The sequence below is a fragment of the Centrocercus urophasianus genome, unplaced genomic scaffold, assembly GCF_019232065.1.
Source record: "Centrocercus urophasianus isolate 14NV4802_14NV808 unplaced genomic scaffold, USGS_Curo_1.0 seq_39, whole genome shotgun sequence".
Classification (NCBI taxonomy): Eukaryota; Metazoa; Chordata; class Aves; order Galliformes; family Phasianidae; genus Centrocercus; species Centrocercus urophasianus.
Window position 1 is genome coordinate 5197222 of NW_024884966.1, and position 14214 is coordinate 5211435.

The 14214-nt window shown below is 47.5% G+C and overlaps 1 protein-coding gene across 5 annotated transcripts in view; it reads left to right on the top strand.

Moving 5' to 3' along the window:
- NCOA1 (nuclear receptor coactivator 1) overlaps positions 1–14214 on the top strand; it is a 154155-nt gene that overhangs the window by 37724 nt on the left and 102217 nt on the right. For all 5 annotated transcript variants that reach the window (XM_042832663.1, XM_042832662.1, XM_042832664.1 and 2 more), the window contains exon 2: positions 9374–9542. The gene's annotated coding sequence lies outside the window, so the exon portion shown is untranslated. The remainder of the gene's footprint in view (positions 1–9373; positions 9543–14214) is intronic.

Here is a 14214-nt window from a genome sequence, read left to right on the forward strand (position 1 = left end):
TTTTTGTTTGTTTGTTTTAATAAGAAAGCTTGAATAAATAATAGAATAATAGAATGTGTTGCCTAGAGTAGCTGGGGGTGCCCAAGGCCATGGATGGGGCTTTGGGCAGCCGGAGCTGGTGGGGGCACCCAGTCCACAGCAGAGGGCTACATGATCTTTAATGTCCCTTCCAACCCAAGCCATTCTGTGGTTCTTTGTGAAGCTTTCCACTTAACAACAGCTCTTCTGTACAAACACAGGTTCTCTGTTCTCTTTATTAAAGATAAACCTTTAAATCTAAAGCAGCAGCGAGGCACCAGGCTGATGAGCACCCTGTCTGCAAAGCCTGGGCTCTGTGCCCTCCCTCAGCCTCTGGTACAGCACAAGGCAGGAGCTGCTTCCCAGCCTCATTCCTTACCTGGAAGCCTTCTAGAAACATTCTTACAGCTTTAAGTAATTTGGCTTTTGATAAAATCTCAGCTTTTTTTTTTTTTCCCCAAGTGCTGTACTGAAATAATTAAGAAGGGTAAACATGCATTTTAAACTGCTTGCACACTGTTATGTTTTAATGCGTAGGAACTTAGCAGTGATGAAGGTTTTGCTTTTTGTTTTTTGTATTTTTTTAATTTTTTAACTTATTAGAATTCTGACAATTACCTCTTTACTACTGAACTTACTTTCTGTAGTCATAACTCCCTGTCCCTACATTCTGCATGCGTGGAATTGTGCGATTCCTTAATATATGGCGTTACGATCCCAGCATAATTGTTTCTGTAGTATTAATATGCTTTGTGTTATTTAATCGGCAGTCAGGGATTAGAGTCAGCACGGTGCTCCTGAGCTCATACCCAGTCTGTTTATCTGAGCTATCTGCATTGTATAATAATCTCAGATCTGAGTAATGGGGGCACAGAGAGCCGTGCAGCTTTTCACATCTTGGAGTGCCGGTTGTTACTGAAAGTCATCTTTGTTTCTTTTTTCCCCTTCATCATCCCTATATATTGAATCATTAAGGCACGACACTTAAGAAGTGTCAGAGAACATCCTAGAATTATTTCGTCGGCTTTGCTTCTTAGTGAAGCCTTTTGAGTCAGCTTTCTCGCAACCTCTAAATTGCTTTTGGATATAACGAGCTCTGCCACAGTTTGGATTCAATTAAGATGATGAGATACAGATCAGAAATCATAAGGCCATGGACAGGGATGTTGATCCCATAGAGATGTGTCCACTTCATAGAATCCCAGAATGGCCTGGGTTGCAAAGGCCCACAGTGCTCATCCAGTTCCAACCCCCTGCTGTGTGCAGGTCACCAACCAGCAGCCCAGGCTGCCCAGAGCCACATCCAGCCTGGCCTTGAATGCCTGCAGGGATGGGGCATCCACAGCCTCCTTGGGCAACCTGTGCCAGTGCCTCACCACCCTCTGGGGGAAAAACTTCCTCCTAAGATCCAACCTAAACCTGCCCTGTCTCAGAGCACTTTGCCTCTTCCAGTTGGGCTTACATAGCTTCCACCATGACTTCTGCTGGATGAAGCCATTGGTTTGGTGTGAGTTACATCTTTTTGCACGCACAGAAGGTTGCTGAATGTGCAAATGATGCGTTTGCATTGTTGGTGTTGGCTGAGGACACCTCTGTGCTTTGTTGCTCCCTCTGGAGATGATGTGAGAAGGGGATCTACCTGGGAATGCCTGCTGGGAAACTACTCCCATGGCATTTATAGAGTCACAGAACCATAGAGTCATTGGAGTTGGAGGGGACTTTTAAATGCCACCTGGTCCCACTCCCTGCACTGAACAGGGACACCCACAGCTCCACCAGTGCTTAGAGCCCATCCAGCCTGACCTTGGCTGTCTGCAGGGACATCCACCACCAATCTGGGCAACCTATGCCAGAGCTTCACTACTTTTATTGTAAAACACTTTGTCTGTATATCCATGTTTTTCCCATTGTGCAGCGTGACCTAGGCCCTCATGAAATAATATGTGTGATGAAATTCCAAATTATTTTTTCAATTACATTTGGTTGTGGAAGAAAGCAAGGCAAGAACATCTGTCCCATGGTGTTTGTTATTAAGTTTGTTTTAATTCGAGGGAATAGGAAGAAAGTAAACAGTTTAAAGAACAGCAATGCATACTTGTGATCCAATGCACAGCTGTTGCTATTAGAGGAGGTCAGTGTCCAACATCACTTGGTGTCTGAGCATCACTGTGGGTATAGCTGGGCAGCCTGGTCTGCTGGTTGGCAACTCTGCACGCAGCAGGGGGTTGAAACATGATGATCATTGTGGTCCTTTTCAACCCAGGCCATTCTGTGGTTCTATGATAGCTGTGCCACGGTGGTTCCCATGCAGTCCCATGTGCAATCATTGCCATTGAATAGAAAGATTTAAAACAAAAAGATAGAAAAGAGCAATAAGTCAGGCCCACGTTGCTCGGAGGAAGGTTGTTCTTTGCAGGAGAACTCTGATTAATGATTTTTATTTTTTAAAGTGTGGTAGCAGCTGGTTTTGTTGGAACGGGGAACTTGTGACAGCTTAAATTCCACTTTCAAACATGCGCCTTCTTCGCAGCACATGGAATTAGCATTTGCAGAGCTCTTCAGACCAGTTATTCTCTTCTGTACCAGATCATCTCTGCTGGATTACTTAGAGATAGCTCTAAGTATAGCCCTTTGGAAACGCGGTGCAATTTCAGCGTTTCCAACGAGCTGACATCAGGAAGGCAAGCAGTTATCACCCTTTGGCATCGGTGACAAAATAGTTTGCAAATGACAGTAGGATCTTGTTGAGATAGCTGTTGGGTTTGGAGGAAGAGGAGCCTGAGCAATGCAAGGGTATTAAGCTGTGTAAATAATTATTTGCGCGTATTTGGCCGGCAACCAGCTTCATCCTAATGAGAGAAAATGAATATTCTGGGAATGTGGAAGTTGTTCCAAAAATCAGGGTGATAGCTGAACTCACAGGGCTGATTCAGCCAGCGAGGGAGGAGGAAAGTCTGATCTAATCTATATCAGGAAGTTATTAAAAACTAATATGAAGTGTGCAGTTAAAGCAGTTAATGACTTGAGAGTTCTTGGCCATAAATCTGGTGGTTCTTTGGACCAGGAACAAGCTGTGGACTAATTTGGCAGTTAGCAAAAGGCAGTAAATGGGCACCCGGGCTGCTGGGTGCTGCGTGGATGGGAACGTGCTTTGGGTTTTGTTGGTTGGGGGACTTCCCCCCCCCTTCAGGCACACTTCTGCTTTCAGCCTGCCTCCAGCTCAGCTTTCTGCAGTAATTAGTGCAGTTCCTGCATTGCACGGTGGTCAGGCAGCTCCAGCGCCGCTCTCTGACACCTCATGGTCGGCACTTTGGGGTTTGGAGCGCCGGAGGAATTTCTTAGCCCAGATTTCTGCAGTTTCAAGAGCAAACCGGAGTGCTGCTGGGTGTGCTGGAGGGTGAGGTGGGGGTTAGGGGAAGGTTCTGCCCCAGAGGGTGGTGGGCATGGAGCAGCTCTAGAAGGCAGCGGGCACAGCCCCAGTTTTGGAGCTCCGGGAGCACAGGGACACCGCAGTCAGCATAGGGTTTGGGTTTGAGAGGTGATGTGTGAGGACAGGGGTTGGGCTCAATGACCCTTCCAGCCTGGGATATTCTATGGTTCTGTGATTCGGAGCTTTCCAGCTGGGTGAATTCGGCCAGCAAAATGCTGTTGCAGGTTTGCAACACCTGTGAAGTCTTGAGCTGGTTCGAAACAACTGTGATTTGCATGAAGATAAAAGCTGGGAGCTCTGAGACCTGCGTTGGGATGAGGCGGGTGAAAGAAGAAAAGCAGCAGTGCAGCAGCTTTATGGCAAGGTGAGCATTCATGGGCACACAAGTGGTGTGGAGTTCTGCTGGAAGATTTTCCATGCTCCCACCAGCTCGGGCTGCCCAGGGATCCATCCAGCCTGGCTCTGAGCTCCTCTGGGGCTGGGGGCACTCACAGCTCTGTGGGCAGCAGCACTGCCCTTTGAGTAAAGAGCTTCCACTGCAGCCAGCCCCAGTTGTGCAGGGCTGGTGATTTGAGCTGTGCCATGTGCTGGGTTCGTGGGAGCGCCTGGTTCTCTGGGATCAGATCAGTTCCTGGGTCTGGGTTGTAACAGCAGGAGCAATCTGCAGATGTAACTTGAGTAATAACATTGCCCGTCGTTATTGATTTGGCTAAACTAACAAAGCCAATCCATTTCTTCTTCAGATTTCTTTTAAAACACATTTTACACTTTCTGCTTTTCATTTAAAGCCCTGCAGTTGCAGCTAGGGCAAGTGAGATCCCTGCACAGCCTGGCACGCGTTCAAAAACCTTACAAGTACAGAAAGCTGTTTATTAAACTTCCTCATGGGCAGATAAGACAGCTCACTTTACTGGAACAAAGTTAATATATTTTTTGTTGTTGTTGTTGCCGCCTTAGTTGTGTAAAATTATTCTTTCCAAATACAGCCATTGTTTTTCTGACCTTTTAATTTGTGACAGTTAACTGGCAAATGGATTCAGCCCTCTTGCAAAATGGTTTTTCTCTCCATCTCCTGCAATACTTATTTGGTATTGGGTATAAATCAGGCAGTGGCACATGAAAAATTAGATAAGGAGAAAAAGAGGCTTTCCAGATGCATAAAAGCATTTATGTGTTGTGAAGAAAATCCAATTTAAAGGGCACCTGAAAGTGAGTACGTTCACGGGGAAAACAGTGGGAATTAGCATTGCCTTCAGGCTGCTGCCTGAGCATCCTAAATACCCCTAAAAGGAGGCATTCACATTGGTCCAACAGCACAGAACTGTGGCATCATGGAATTGGTTGAGTTGGAAGGCAACCATCTGTGGTCCAACTCCTGCACTGAACAGGGACGCACAGCTCCATCCGTGCTCAATCCAGCCTGACCTTGTCTGTCTGCAGGGACATCCGCTACTCTCAGAGTGACCTGTGCCAGTGCCTCACTGTGTGCCACTGCTTTGCTAGGGCTTTGTGTGCTGCTGCCAAAGGGAGCTGCACTGGGGAGCTGTATGCACTCACTTCTCCACCGTCACAGTGGTTTTTCCCCAAAGTTACTTCTTTGCAAGATGTTTGCAGCAAATAGCAGCTCTGCATTAACAGATAGCCTCTTTCCAAAAGTGCAGCCTCCACAGGGACGTTAGAGCTGTCTGACACTTCCCCAGCTCTCCGGCCCCCGATCGTTTAACACCTCCAGGACTCTCTCAGCCGGAGATGATTTCCATCCCGCTGCTCCCCGCCGGTGGATCTTTGCTCTGTGCCTCATCAGTCCTCCCTGTACTCTCACACACTTGCAGTTTGCACAGCATCTTTTGGCAGGGAGCTGCACGGCAGTGCTGGGTCTTGTGTGAGGAAACTGTTGCCTCTTGTTTGGGTTTGGACTTGACACCTGCTACTTTCAGTTGCTGCTCCCTCATTCTTGCACCAAGCAAGCAGCTGCTAGCATGAAGCTACCCTTGCATCCTTTCTCTGCTACAGCTCATCTGGCTTGGAGAGGGGGGATCTGGCCCTAACTGCAAGTTTGTACATCATGATAAAGATGTGCAAGGCCTTTGTTTGTAGTCACAGAATCACCAAGGTTGGAAAAGACCTTCAAGATCATCCGGTCCAACAAGTCAGTCACTTTGGTGAAGGATGCAGATGTTGTGTCCTTTACTTGCAGCTGTAGGAGCCAGTGTAAATTGGAGATGCAGTGGCTTTTGCTCCTGGCCTGTGGGAACGTGAGTAATGTAGGGCACAAGGGCTGATTCCTCTGGGATTTCAGCCCAAGCACCTGATTAATGATGATCTGGTTCTATTTTATGACTTGTTACTTGGCCAATTATTAATCTATTTAATGTATTCCGTGTTACGTAATGCAATTCCAGTTACTTTGGAAATGGTACTTTGCAAAGTTAAATGATTTACAGAACTCCAAGTACGTTGCATCAGAGCTGTTAGGGTTTGCAGGCAGTCTTGCAGTCCTGATAAAAACACACCGAACTGATCTGTGTTGATAAACATCAGTTATTTGCTTCCTGTGATTCCTAATCAGAGTTTATAGCAGCGCATCCATCGTCTTCCTTGTGATGTGAGCTGCACTGAATGCTCCTTGTTGCCTGGTCGTCCTCCTGGTGTTTAAAATCTTGGTACAACAGCGTGTCTTTGTGTTCTCAAATCTTCAAATTAACTCTTGCTGAGCAGTGGTTGACTGGTTCAGAGGATTTCTTATGCAACTCTGATCATCAAAGTCCCTGGGATACAGGCTGCCCAGAGTGGTGGTGGATGCCCCGTCTCTGCAGACGGCCAAGGTCAGGCTGGATGGGGCTGAGTGCTGATGAAGCTGTTGGTGTCTCTGTTCATTGCAAGGAGGTTGGACCAGATGGCCTTGAAGGGTCCCTTTCAACTCTGAGGATTCTACAAAGATCTCCCAACATAAAATGACCAGCTCTGTTAGCTGTTGTTTCACATCTGCCTGAAATGCCACTTGGAGAAGATGTTTCTATATCATCCTGTGGCTTGACTATACCATCTGCTTTCTTTCTTAATTAACAAACAGCAATATTCATTGCATTCTTCTGCTGTTCCTGTAATACTGTTGGTAGCTGCTCAAATTCAGCCACTGTTGAAATTTGTTGCTCCTGGATAAGCAGTATAACTTGATACACTCAAACCCACCAGTGCTGTGGTTCTTCCTTCTGTTGCTGTTTTGTACCATTTCATTTCGGGTACATTTTAATATGGGAACAATTGACTCTCTCACATATATCTCTCTATACTAATCTGATAGTTGCTTTCAGTTTCATCAAAGGCAGCTTGAGGTGGGTATAAGACAGGAACAATCTCCCTTCTTATCAGTAGGAGCCTGATTTTCCCCCAGCCACACACCTCGCTCTAGGGATCTAGAAAGGCATTCTCAGTATTTCCATATGTATTCATGGTTTTTTGTATTTTAGAGCTCCCTCCATTGAATCAGCCCATCTGTTTATCCTAAGGGTGGTGAAAAAGGCCTCCCACCGTGCTGAGGATGGAGGGTGTTGGTTTAAGTTTTGCCTTAATGAGTAATCTAGTTGTTACAAATGATTCCACTGTGTCCACTGCTGACTTCAGGCTTTCATCAGAATCCCTGTGTCTGCCATTAAAATGCTCCCTTCCTCTTCTGGACCATATCTCATTGGTGAGCTGAGCCACGTATCTTATTTAGGAACTCCAAGATTGTTTCCTGTGGGTTTTATCCAGCTTTTAGGCTGGGAACCAGAACCATATGGCAGTGTGGGTGCCATTTTGTGCCCATTGCCGTGCATGTGTGTGCAGAGCTGGGTGTTTCAGCAGACCTCCCCTCCCTGTGGCTTTGTCCTCCCTCCTTTTGCCTCCTAGATTTTTCATGATTGAATTGCACTGAGTGACATATAGTATTGTGTTGCTAATGACGGATGGCATTCTAATGACTGCATCCATGTAATTTCTTTTGTAATAGCAAGAGAGGAATGGGTCTGAGGCAGCGATTGTTCTCTCCTCATCTCACTTTAGGTGCTCGTATTTGGAGCCCTAAATTTACCCTAGTAATGCTGTAACCATGTGAGAGAGAGAGAAAGAAAAAAGCCATACCTTGGAAGTAATTTATCACACTAATGCGGACTCTGAAAGTGGTGGTTCCTCAGGGACCAAACCTGATCTGCCTGCTGCCTCTTCCAGTCCCACACCTGGCCTCACAGCTTGTCTGTCAGTCCTGCAAGCTGAGCTGTGTGTCATAAAAAAAGGCCACAAAAAAAAAAAAGAAGAGTTTTCTGCCAGCTCTGTGCCAGCTTTTACGATGGATTGACCATGGGCATCTCCATTGGGACAGCATCTCCTGTAGGGGCTGCATGTCCATGGTCCATGGGGCCGTGTGCCCATGGGATATCTCCATTGGGAACATGTGGACCTACTGCTTCTGGACTGCAGAGGGTCCCTACAGTTATGCACTTGAGTTTCCTATTGGCTCCGAGGTGTCTGAGGTTACTAATCATAGAATCATAGAATGGCTTGGGTTGGAAGGGACCTCAAGGATCATGAACTCCAACTCCCTTGATGCATGCAGGGCTGCCAACCTCCATATCCTATACTAGACCAGGCTGCCCAGGGCCCCATCCAACCTGGCCTTGAACACCTCCAGGGATGGACGGGGCATCCACAGCCTCTCTGGGCAGCTGTTCCAGCACCTCACCACTCTCATAGGAAACAACTTCCCCCTGACATCCAACCTAAATCTTCCCTCCTTCAATTTAAAACCATTTCCCCTTGTCCTTCCATTATCTTCCCTTTCAAAGAGTTTGCTCCCCTCCTGTTTGCAGGCTCCCTTTAGGTACTGGAAGTTTGCAGTGGAGTCACCTCGCAGCCTTCTCTTCTTCAGGCTGAACAAGCCCAGCTCTTTCAGCCTTAATGAAGATTGATTGCATCTTAGTGGATGCTTCCAAGAAAAGTTGCAGGGCACTACTGTGACTTGTGTCTCATCGATGGCTGTGCAAGGAGCGAGCTTGGCTGTAGAACCTGCAATGCATGGAGGGGCTTGGAAACCATTTTCTAAAGCTCATCTCTGTAGTTGTTTTTAAATGACTTTTCATGAGAATCCAGGCAGTACTTAGTAATACGAAGAGTACAGTTTTACTTTTCAGCCAAGTAGCACGGCTCTGTTGAAATAACCAGCGTTCGGATGGAGAGGAACAAGGCACAGACTGGTGCGGCTCACAGGAGAGAGGATAGCAGAAGCAAATGGACATCTTGATACCTCTTCATGGCACGTGTGCTTCGGGAGGGAAATAATTATTTATGCTCGTCTCGGGTTCGGAGGCTGCGTCGCTATCGAAGGCGATGCCGCAGGTCTGCGGAAGAGGAGGGACTTGAGAAATCCCCTTGATCCGGATCTAGCTCAAAGCTTAGTAACAGCAGCAATTTACCATCCGCGCCTTTGTGAGGCACCGAGCGATCTCATTATCTCTGTGTTTTATGAGTTCGGTGGTGGTCTGCCTGTAAACACCAAACTGTAATTTTGTGGTGCTCGTTTTTATCTCCTCGTTGCATAGATGCTGTCTCGCTCCGAGATGCGTGTGTTTTTCTGGAGGGTAATCGTTACTCCTTAGGAGTGGCGTTGGCAAAGAGGGAGGGGAGAACGATGGATACAGAGTGCTCAGCTCTCATTTATTTTATTTCCCCCCAGTAACTTGCAGGGTGAGGAACCTTGACGAATTCTTTTACAAAGAAATAATAGTAATAATGAAAACCCTTCACAGTTTACAGCGTTGAGGTCAACGAGCCATTAGCAACGCTGCTGCAAATTAGTAGTTGACCTTAACTCTGCTGTTTTCCCACTTAAAATTGCACCTTGTCAGTTCCTTGAGAGATGATGCAGACAAACTGTCTTTTCCTTGGCAGGATTCGGGAATTGGTGCTAGGTCCCTATCAGAAGAGTTCATGTGAAGACTGCCCATGGCCGGCCAATGCCCGCATGTGCTGAAGCCGTAGGACCCTGCTGGTTTGCTGTTTAATCACCTGAAGAGCCCAGTTTTTCCCATGAACCATCTTTCACCTCTGGAAGATAGAGGTAAGGCTTCAGGTCTTTGTTTCTTTCTTTCCTCTGGCAAAAAATGGTTTCAACTCGTCACGGGGGTGGCTTGTGCTGAAGCACCTCTTCATGTGGAATTAATTACTGACAATGCTGAAAGCAAAAGTCACCGTTTCTCTCTGTCCTTGGCTTTCCCTGGGTTATTTTCCATACATGAGATGTGCAGTCAGTCTAGCTTGCGTTCTTGGCTACGAGAGTTGCTTTAAAAGCTTATAAAGATGCAATTACTGCCCTAATCAACTGCGCTTTCTCACTATGTTTTGCAAAATGGAATAGCTAATTTGCTGTGGTGACAGAGTGGTACGTGGAGGGTTTGTGCTGAAGAGGTGTGCAAGGGTTACATTGCGAGGTGGCTTGTGGTGCTCATGGCTTCTGATCAGGTGAGCTGAGTCCAGAACTTGAGGATTCTATAAGCCCCAAACCTGGGAGATCAGAGTGTGTTACGGTGAGGATTAATGCAACTTGGAGAGCAAGAAGTGTGCGCTCAGCGTCCTCGTGGCACTTAACTAGTTGATGCATGTAACAACCTGAACACTCCTGTGGTTTGCCCACAGCCAGCAATATCTTCAAGGAAAATTGTTGTAATGGAACGGTAATTTGGAAAGACAGTAGAATATATATAGAAATGAACAGAATGGTAAAAGCAAGAGGCAGTTAGAGGCTGGGCTGGCTGCAGCTGCTGTATGGCTGTGGGTCCACAGCTTCTCCCCTGCACAGCTGGGAGTGCTTGTTCCTGTATAGACCAGGAGTGGGAATCCTGTGAATCGCACCGGGCAGTTGGCTCTAACTAGTGCAGAAATGACATGTATCACTATGGCTGCTTTTATCTGATGGACTTTTATATTGCTGGTACCGTAATTCTCCTCTGAGTGAGCTGCTATTGCTTTGGAGTGGGACCTGAGTTTGGCTGGAGAGCAGTGGAAAGCAGAAAGCGGTCCTGTGCTTGACTCTGCCTCTCCGGGGTGGAACAGTGGCAGGAATTAGGCTTGGCTGTGACAGTGTCATCGTGTTGGTGTCACACATTGTCACCATCAGTCCCCACACTCTTAAACATCGAGGAGCCAACACTAGGAGCACTGCTTCTGGTTAATGATTAAGCTATGCTGGTGAACTCATCTGATTAACAAACAGGTGAATTCAGGATTTTTTACCACAAAAAGCTCACCTTTCCCTCTGTACATAACAGGTACTTTTTGATTGGAAGTGGGGCAGCCATATCGCAAGCAAACAAAAAACCGGAGCTCCTGCTGCTCTTGAGATTTCTTTATTTTTCTCTCCAGCACCTGAGCAGATCCAGCCTGTGGCAGGGTGACCTTGCAGCTCGGTTTGTAGGGGTGGGTTGGCTCTGCTTTTTTCCCTTTTTTCTCCCAGCTACATCCCCAAACACTGAGAACAGACAATGCGTGCTTGAGCTGAGACAGCTCTGAACATCAGCATAGCAGCTGCAGCCCAGCCAGGGGAAAGGCTAAATTCCCATTTGTGGGGTGTGCTGTGGGGAGGAAGGGCTCCAGGTGGATTGTAATTGAGGTGCTCTGGATTTCCCCTAATTTAGGGGCTGACAATGTAGCCCCTGGAATTATCTGTGCGGGGATCACAGCCTTCGTCCCACCTGGCACCTCCCATCCGTTGCCTTTTCTCTTTTTTCCCCTACCTACAGTGTTAAATTTCATTCTTTCCTCTAGCAAATGGACATTTTGGCTTTGTATTAAGTTAGTTTGATCTGCTGGAGTTCCCTTTCCCATTATCCTGAGATGGGACTTTGAGATGTAAAACTGTAAATATGCTAGTGGAGCCACTGCCTCCCCGCCCTAGCCCTAGGTCTTTGCCGTGTTGAAACTCCCTCTTTATTCCTTAATGATCATATTCATTCCACTTTAAATAGATTTCCTGCTGTTAACAAGGTTTTCAAGCGTTGCAACACTTCACAAAGCATCTCTCTGGTGAGATGTTTGCAGGAGAAGCAGCCTCTGGTTACCATTGGGAACTGGAGGGTGATGGCAGAGCCAGCAGCGACAGCACTCTCCTTTCTGGGTAGGTTCAGAGAGGGTTGTTGTTTGAGCCTTGCTGATGGAAACAGGGATGTTGGCAGCCCTGTGGAAAGAGCAGCTCCCAGGTTTGTCCCTGTTGCTGGCTGTTTGTGGTACCTGTTGCAGAGGTGTCTGAGCAGTGCTGCAGACAAAAGCTTTCAGGAATGAGTTCATGGGATTTGAGGTGTCTGCTGGTGACTTTGGCTCCTCTGTAAGAAGTGAAGAGAGAATGGTGCTGTTATGGGAGCTGGTTGTGGTTTCACATCTGAGGGCTTTTTCTGTTCCTTTCTTAAAATCCTAAAATGCTGTCAGGTGCTCTTGTTTTCACTTGTAAGTGATAGGATGGCTTGGGTTGGGAGGGACCTTAATGATCATCCAATTCCAGCACCCAGTGGTTGGGTGCTGTATTTACACAGGAAGTATTTGGGACACTTACCTCATGGAAGAGGTACAAAGAAAACATTTAAACTTACAATCATAGAATCATTTGACTTGAAAGGGACCTTTAAAGGCCATCTGGTCCCACTGTTTGCAGCAAACAAGGACACCCACAGCTCCATCAGTGCTCAGAGCCCCATCCAACCTGATACTGGGTGTCTGCAGGGATGGGGCACCATCACCTCTCTGGGCAACCTGTGCCAGTGCCTCATGTCTAAGTAAGGGGTTTGTCATCGTACAGTTTTTGCTCAGACCCAGGTAGTTCTTTGGCTATGCTCACACACCTGCTGCAGAGCCCCTGTCTAGGTCTGCGATGTCACCGTCGTGTTGCTGTCACCACTGATGTCACGAAGTCCCAGCCAGGGTCCCTTTTGCACACAGTGCTGCAATGGGAGCATCACCCCATGCTGGAGCCGCTTCTGCAGCCATCAGCTCACTGTGACCTGTGCATCACTGCAGCCTCCATACAAATGTATATCCTTCTTGGTGGTCTGTGAAGCTCAACTCATGGTCCCTCGTGCAGATAGGGCTGGCAGTGCTGAGGGGATGGGCTGGAGACACAGAATCACAGAATGGCCAGGGTTGGAAGGGACCTCAAGGATCATGAATCTCCAACCCCCTGCCACATGCAGGGCCACCAACCTCCATGTTTAATGCTAAACCAGGCTGCCCAGGGCCCCATCCAACCTGGCCTTGAACACCTCCAGGGATGGACGGGGCATCCACAGCCTCTCTGGGCAGCCTGTTCCAGTACCTCACCACCCTCTGGGTAAAGAATTTTCCCCTGATGTCTGACCTAAATCTCCCCTCCCTCAACTTAAAACCATTTCCCCTCATCCTACACATATCAACCCTTTCAAAGAGTTGATTCCCCTCTTTCAAAGAGTTGATTCCCCTCCCCTCTGTAGGCTGAAACACACTGGTGCACGGGCTGAATGGGATCACAGTCAGCATCCAGCAGGGACGGGAAATGATGCCGGGCATCTTAATGGCTTTTTAGTCTGCTGGGTTCTCTGCTGCCCTCAAGGAATCTCTGCTTCCTGGGCAACAAAGATGATGTATCATTTAATTGAAAACCACACTCAAGTGAGCCTGTGAGTTTTCAGGGCTTAACGATTTGCTGTTCTTTGCCTAATGCAGTATTTGCTGCACAAGCCCTTCCCGTGGATAGAAGGTTATAAAGCGGTACCGATTTATTTTCTCCCATTGTTTCAGCTATTCTGGTAGCTCTTTGTTGGTGCTGTTAGCTACGTCACTGACACTCTCAAGGGCACCTCTTTGGTGTGGGACCAGTTCTCTCTGTTAGAAGTTCTGCTTTGCTCCTGTTCCAGCGTTACCCAGTGATTGGTTGGATCATGTGGAGCTGAGCATGGAGGAGTCTAAGGAAAAGACCAGAGAATCATAGAAAGGCTTGGGTTGGAAGGGGCCTTAAAGATCATTCAGTTCTGACTTCCCTGCCTTGGGCTGGGTACCCCCCACCAGCTCCTAACATCTGATCTGAATCTCCACTTGTCCTATCTCTATCAGACCATGTAAAATATCAGTCCCCTTCCTGCTCGCAAGCTCCCTTCGGGTCCTGGAAGGCCACAGTGAGGTCTCCTCATAGCCTTCTCTTTTTCAAGCTGAACAAGCCCAGCTCCCTTAGCCTGTCTTCATAGGAGAGATGCTCCAGCTCTTTGATCATCCTTTCAGCCCTCCTCTGGGCCTGCTCCAACAGCTCTGCATCTCTCCTGTAGTAGAAGCCCCAGGCCTGGATGCAGAACTCCAGCTGGGGCTTCACAAGGGCAGAGCAGATGGGAGAGCTTTTCTCTTGTCACTCGGAGGTTCTGGGCTCTGTTGGAAGGGGTGAAGATACATGGAAGGGGAGCACAGGCCCTTCAGGATGCCTCCCCTCCCCTTGCTCTGTGCAACAGCTTTGCTGGAAGATGTGGTGCAGCAGGACACCTGGAGAGGCATCCTTTTATCTTCAAGAAATAACAAATAAACCTGCTTAGAAGCGCCTTTGTGTTTGTTTTGGTGCTTTTGATCCTTCTTTGAAAGGGGAAAATTTGAAAAGAGTTAAACCCTCAGTGAGGAGTACTCGGTGCTTTCAGTTAGAGGCTGTTTTCTTTTTCCCCCGTTCACCACTAAAATCATTTTGTAGCGCTGATGTAAGTTGTGTAACCACTTGTCAATAATTCAGGGCG